We start from the raw sequence: 7,127 nt of genomic DNA, 5'->3' as shown, positions 1-7,127 counted from the left end.
CGGTTCTAGTACATACCGGTTACATAGGTACCGGTGCCATATTGGTACCGGGTTTCGGTACCCAACCCTAGTATAACATACGTAAACAACGTATGCAACGCGGATACATTGTTTACGTTCAGATCAAAGCATAAATAATGTAAACAGCGTAGCCTCGTAAAATTACGGTTGAACCACTGATGTCACATGGATTATTTTAACGATCTCCATGCTACGTTTCTGAGCCTTGATCATGTAAGGATCCTTGCTGTCTATGCAGGGTCAGAGAGCTCTCAGAATGAATCAGAAATATCTTAATTTGTGTTCCGAAGATGAACGAAGGTCTTACGGGTTTGGAACGACATGAGGGTGAGTAATTAATGACAGAATTTTCATTTTTGGCTGAACTATCCCTTTAATGAAAGTCACATGAGCAAACTGGCCTCTCATTGGTCAGGAATATTAGTTGGTTCTTCGATTTGGTTCTCACCAAAAGAAAACCATTCCAGAAGTTGAAGTCTCATGTTTGATTGTTTTGAGGCAGATTTGCGATTGTCATGATCATATATGCCTACTTGAACCAAACTAAAGAATAAAACTCACCAGGTTTAGAATCAAATTACATAAATGTAAAAATGCAATTTACAAACAAACCAAGAAGAGGCAAAAGATCTAGTGAGAAAGAAGTATAGTACAGTACAGTATAGTACACTACCATTCAAAAGTTTGGGGTTGGTAAGAGTTTTAAATGTTTTTGAAAGAAGTCTTATGCTCACCAAGTCTGCATTTATTTGACAAAAAATATGGTGAAAACATATTATAAATAATATTACAATTAAAAATAACTGATGTCTGTTTCAATATTGTAATATCTTGTGATGGCAAAGCTGAATTTTCAGCAGCTATTACTCTAGTTTTCAGTGATATGTGGTGGCTTCTACCGCTGCTGTGAAGAGTCTTTCTCAGAGTCTTGGAGTTTTGATGCCAGAAGAGATTTTATTTTCAGAGACAATAAAACTGAGAGAACTCTGCAGAGCAATCTCTCGAATCTTTTTCTGTACCCTCTTATATACAGTTTTTTCTCTGGGCATGTTCAATACATTTCATTCATATGGGATCACGATGCAGTCATGAGACCTTAATTTTATGTTCTGTGAAAATAAGGGCCCCATTATATGCCATCATGTGCTTATCATGTACTTCTCCATATGTCTGCAGATTCCAGTCTCATACAGATTTCTATACATGCAGGCAAATACACATGATTATAATAGTGGAATAACTTAATACATAAATGGCTATATTCACATCGATTATACTTGAATCATTTATATTTTGATTAATTAAACTCTTCTTCACAGTTAAATCCTTCAGAAATCATTCTAATATGCAGATTTGCTGCTCAAGAAACATTTATAATTTATATTGTATTTAATGATCAGTGGTAAGCTAAAAATGACTGCAGCATTTTTTACAGTACAAGACAGTGTTTCTTTTTCATAATACACACCTATTAATATACGTGCAACAAGGCAGCAACAACTAAAAGTGAACTGCAAACTGCTATATTATCTTGGAAAAGTGAGAAAATGAGGAAAGTGACAGACATTCTCATTATGAGCTCAAACAGACGCAGCTAAAATCACACATACATGCATTCACACTCACACAAGAGCATGTACAGGTATAGATTACTTACACATTACACACTCTCCCCAGATCAAATAAATTATATTCTGCATGTTTCTGGAGGGACGCAATGCTGTCTTGGCTCTTATAAAATGCACTGATCCGTCTTTAATGAGTGCTGGGTTTTATGTCTGTCGTGAAGGGAGAGGGTGTGACCGTGCGTTAATATCTGCCATAATACCAGACGCCACACACACACACACATCATTACGGAGAAATTTCGATTTAGGAGCATGTGGTAAATAACAGCACACATTAATAAGACCGCTGTGCACTTGAGACATGCTGCACAATCCGAGACCTTCAGAATCTGGTTTCCTTTGGTTTTGATCAAGGAGCCATCCAGGACTAATTCAACAGAAAGATGATTTTGTGCTCCTTTGAGTGTTCAGATCAGATATCCTTGCAGGGTAAAGGAATAGAAAAATATAATTTACAGACTGGAAGAGAGAATGAAAGGATTGAAAATGATAAACAGGCAAGATAAGGCGAAAAAGTAAATATCGAAAGGCAACTATACAGTGCATTATTTTTAGACCACGTATGCTGATTTTCGAGATTCGCGAGACTCAATACTTTGCCAAGAACGCTCTTCACGCTAGCTTTAGCATTAACTAGGTTCTATTCAAAGCCAGCAGCATACAGAACTTGGGTTTCAATTATCAGGCTAATGGGTTGGTGCTAAAAGCCACAATTGAAACTCCTCTCACAAGTGCATGCAAATTGATAACATTTCATCCAGTGCTATCTTTTTCTTCACAGAGATGGAACAAAAAAGCTCTAGTCTGACAGGCCAAAAGTACAGCATGCCAGATTGAAATAGTGTGAGTGAACAGTCCTCTTGTGACTTTAGTGTGAAGTTCCTCTGCTCCTCTATGCAGCACATTAACAAGAAGGGTAGAACTCATATTATATATTTGTATTATATTAATTAAATATTGATATATGTTAAGAATATTATATATTATATTATTTATATTAATATATAAATATATGAAATATTAATATTCAAATGTTATAGTAAATTTTTTTCTGTTTTAATCTATTTTAAAATGTAATTTATTCCTCTGGTGACAAAACTTAATTTTCTGCATCATTACTTCAGTCTTGAGTGTCACATGATTCTTAAGGAATCATTCTAATATGCTGATTTGGTGCTCAAGAAACATTTCTTATTATTATCAATGCTGAAAACAGTTGTGCTGCATAATATTTTTGTGAAAAAAGTGGCACATATTTTTTACATTTTGAATGACCCTTCCCTACTCTAAATCTGACTTATTTTTGAATTAAATAAGATAACAGTAATGATCATTACAATATCATATTAAACAGATAGGTTAAATACAACATCATAAAACAAAAATTAGGAAATTAGGAGAATATTAGGTCAAATTTAGTGTATATGTTTAGTGAACATATTTGAATAACCTGAAAATTATAATTACTATCATCTGTGTGACATCAGAAAGTAACTTTAAAATGTAATTTTTTATTTTTGGTTTCAATAAATACTCTTTTCTGAAAGTTTTCATACAAAACATCTATTCAAACTCCAAACATCAAGGAAACATTTATTCCTCATGATAGCACACCTTTAAATAGTATTCAAAGGTTCTCATTTGCCCAGATGATGCATGACAGTTTAATATCAGTCCCTTCTAAAGAATAGGTGCAATAAAAGGTTTATGCTCACATAAATCAAACCTCTGACTAACTCACATCTGACACTACCAGATCTAAACCTGCAGTACATCTCATAAAAATTTGAATTCTATAGCTGAAAATTCAGTGCAGTACAATCTTTATATAATTACGGATTTATCGAGAATGCAGAAAACTCAATTTCTTATTTGCGTCATTACAATAATACAATTGCAAATACAAGATTCTTCCTGTGCATGCAAAGGATTTGTTTCTGGATTAAAGGCATAAAGGCTGCAAGCTGTAGGCATGCGAGCCGGATGGCGATACAGGACAGTGTCACCATCAACTAATTAGATTCATAACATCAGGCTGAATGTGGAGGCCACATGATGAATATGCTACCCCAGTGTGACTTCTCCAGCGGGACTCTGGGATACATCGCCTGCTGACAACAACAGCCCTCAAGCAAGAAGCTGAACATTTAGCCTTGCAGCAGTACAGCTCAATGGATCATTTGCTTTGCTATAAAAAGAGTGGTCTGCTAGGGAGCAATGCTTCATTAGCTTGTGAATTACTTGCCTAAAATGTCCGTGGTAGTATTGTGGAGAGATTGAAACTAAAATATATCATTTTTAAGTTTAAATACTTTCCCTTTTCTCAGTTTAATTCACAGAGATAGCTGAAGTTTAGCCAGTTTTTTTTACTTCATCTCTTCAAAAATGTGTCTCCTTTGCCAGCCAGTGGTATGTTTCCCAAAAGTGTGGTTAACCTACTGTGTTCGCAAGTTCTGCTGTTACCAGCATAGTTCAATGAGTTGGTGTTTCTTGAATCCATATAGTTCCAAAGAACTAAATGTGGTTGGAAGTACAGTTAACAGTTGTTCCATAGTATTTCTGTTCCTACTATGGAAGTCAATGGGGACCAACAACTGTTTGGTTCTTCAAAATTCTTTTGAAAATTTGTGTTCAACATAAGACATGGTACGACATGAGAGTGTTGTACATATGGTATTGTGACATTAGCTAAAGTTTGCATTGTTCATTACCCACAACATTCAACTTAAGACAGGTACGACATGAGGGTTAGTAAATAATGACCGAATTTTCATTTTTGGGTGAACTATTCCTTTAAATAGATTATGCACTTGTGCAAAAAAGCAAGCTAACATGTTGTGCAATCTGTATCTTTTATTACATACAAATTTCATTCTACGTTTTTTAGTTTATTAAAAGAAATAAAAGCACCATTTTTTTAAAGAGAGAGTATGTGCGTACTTGCTAGTACCATGCGGGTAACCCACAAAATAAAGCTAAATAATGGTGAACCAAATTAGTGAAGCAGTCCTCAGATGCCATGTTTGTTATTTACAATAATGTGACATTAATTTGATCTTGAACTAGTTAACTTGAATCACAAATTTGCAACAAAGTTCCTGCATTGCTAGTTAGTTTATCCAACAATTAAGCAGGTGGTAGTTTAGCAGCGAGTTTAGGTGTTGTTTGCGAAATGCAACTCAGCACGGAACAAAAATACTGATTAAAATTAATACAAATTAATTTAATTTGAAATAATACTACTACTTCTTCTACTATTATACTATACTAATTCTACTATTATACTTCTACTATTATACTATACTACCACATAAAAAAAGAAATATTCCTTGCCCAACCTTTAAGCATTTAATAATTAACACAATATTCACTGTGGTAACCAAGCAATCATTTTATTTTATTTATGAAGCTACATTTCTGTTATGTGCAGAAACACTGACAGTATTTCTCATGACTTCACTTCATTTACATGGATGTTGTATTTTTGTGTGCGGTATGAATAATTTTAATAATTTTTGTATATTTTTTGCTGCTAGCTTACACATTATAATAGCAAAGGTCTGCAGTATTGTTTTCCAACTAACTAGTGATGTGATGAAAGTGTTTTTTTTTTCCTGGAAATGTGTCAGTTTCTTCTCTCACGGGAACAGTCTAATTCCCAAACTCAGGGTATGAAGACACACCAGCTCCTCCTCACTCTCAATGACCTGTCATTACAAATATGTCTCTTCAATACATACAACCTCTTGACTGTCAGCAACCCCCAACTTACCACATATAAATGTCTAATTTCTATAGCATCAAAGCATACGCTCAATGAGGCCCCCGGTTCCACAGATCCAGGATGGCGGCCAGGCGAGGGGCCCCCCTGATGCTGAGCAACCACTGATGCTGCCATTGACAGACCATCTGTAAGTATGTCACATTGGATTATAGTTCAGTAGGGTGAGTGGAAGAAGGGGAAAGGGATATCACAATAGGGATGGAGGGAATGAGAAAATAGATGAGGGGATATGGGTGGAAAGATCAAACCCACTCCTGGAGTGGAGCCTCAATCAGAAAGGTTCTTATCCTGGAAGAGAAGACTTAATCCTACCATCCATCCCTCCGTCCCTCACTCCCTTATCAAGCCAGCTGCCTGGCTGAGTTGCTGAGGGACACGGGTACTGTGACAACAGGGGTTTTGCGGTCCCCATGGGAACCCAGTGATGAGAGTGATCTAGGTGCACAAAAACCCCAGGGTTTAGGAACAGTGTCTCAGTGGATGTAGGAGGATGGGCACACGTGCACACACACACACACACAATTTAATACAATATAAATGATAATTTATACAAAGTAAATATTTTGTAGATTGTCTGTCACCGGAGCTTCAAGAATGTTGTGGGTAATGAACAATGCAAACTTTAGCTAATGCCACAATACCATATGTACAACAACTAAGGGATAATAATGGGACAACAGTTTTAAAAAGTGACTTTGTTTCACTATTATTTACAACAGGATCTGCATTTTCATTTTCAAAAGGTTTTTGTTATGAGATAATAAAAACACATTTTTCAGCAAAACCACTCCTTACTTGGTTAAACAAAATCTATTTGATTTTCAAAAGTCAATTAATTTGCGACCGCTGAATGAAACATTTTTGACTAACCAATCATGTCAGTCTCTGAGTAACACGTATTTAAAGGGCACCAAATTATGCCCCTCTGTACAATATGTAATAAAAGTCTCAGGTGTCCCCAGAATGTGTCTGTGAATTTTCAGCTCAAAATACTCCACAGATCATTTGTTATATAATTTTGAACATGCCTATATTGAGTGGAAGCAAAAACACAATGATTTTGTGATCGTCTCTTTAAATGCAAATGAGCTGCTGCTCCCCGCCCCCTTTTCCAGAACAGGGCTGTGCCTTTACAGCTTGTTCCTCAGATACACTGCTAAAAACATTTGTTTGGTTTTGATTATCCTGTCTATCGCACTGAAATCATGTTTTAAACCATACTAGTTTAAACTTCTGATATATGGTTTTCTGAGCGAACACATTTGAAACACATGCACAGAAAGCGGCAGTCTAAACTAAGGGTGCTTTCACACCTGTAGATCGATTGCTTTGTTCCGAAACAGGGATTAAAATTATTACAATGTTGCTTTTTATTCTTGGTGCTGCTCGTTTTCACATGGCAAAGTTTCTAAACGGACCAAATTTGTTAATACAAGTCACGGGCCAGTAAACTGTTCTCTCATTGGTCAAAGTTCCACGGTTTATTTTCCGGGATTCCACTAGCTGTCACAGGTCACAGCTGTCATCTGTCAGGATGGAATGATAACAGCTTCGCGGTTTTTATTGTTTTTTTTTGTTTTTTTTGTAGCTGTCGTTATAATAATTTATCATTTTGAGCAGGAGTCCAGGATTGATCGGGAAAACATTTTTAAAATGCACCTACAAAGAAGAGCAATAAGACGGCATTATAAAAT

General features: G+C 35.8%; 1 long non-coding RNA gene across 1 annotated transcript in view; it reads right to left on the bottom strand.

The window, feature by feature from the left end:
• Nucleotides 1-954: 954 nt before the first annotated feature.
• The window catches only part of LOC107684189 (uncharacterized), a 19,035-nt gene continuing 12,862 nt past the window's right edge, over nucleotides 955-7,127 (bottom strand). Inside the window, exon 3 of the long non-coding RNA XR_001633826.1 lies at nucleotides 955-1,019. This is a non-coding gene — a long non-coding RNA (uncharacterized LOC107684189). The remainder of the gene's footprint in view (nucleotides 1,020-7,127) is intronic.

Source organism: Sinocyclocheilus anshuiensis, unplaced genomic scaffold, assembly GCF_001515605.1.
Source record: "Sinocyclocheilus anshuiensis isolate Anshui unplaced genomic scaffold, SAMN03320099.WGS_v1.1 scaffold1893, whole genome shotgun sequence".
Lineage (NCBI taxonomy): Eukaryota > Metazoa > Chordata > Actinopteri > Cypriniformes > Cyprinidae > Sinocyclocheilus > Sinocyclocheilus anshuiensis.
The sequence above is the reverse complement of the archived record's forward strand: the minus strand, read 5'-3'. Positions and strand labels throughout refer to the sequence as shown.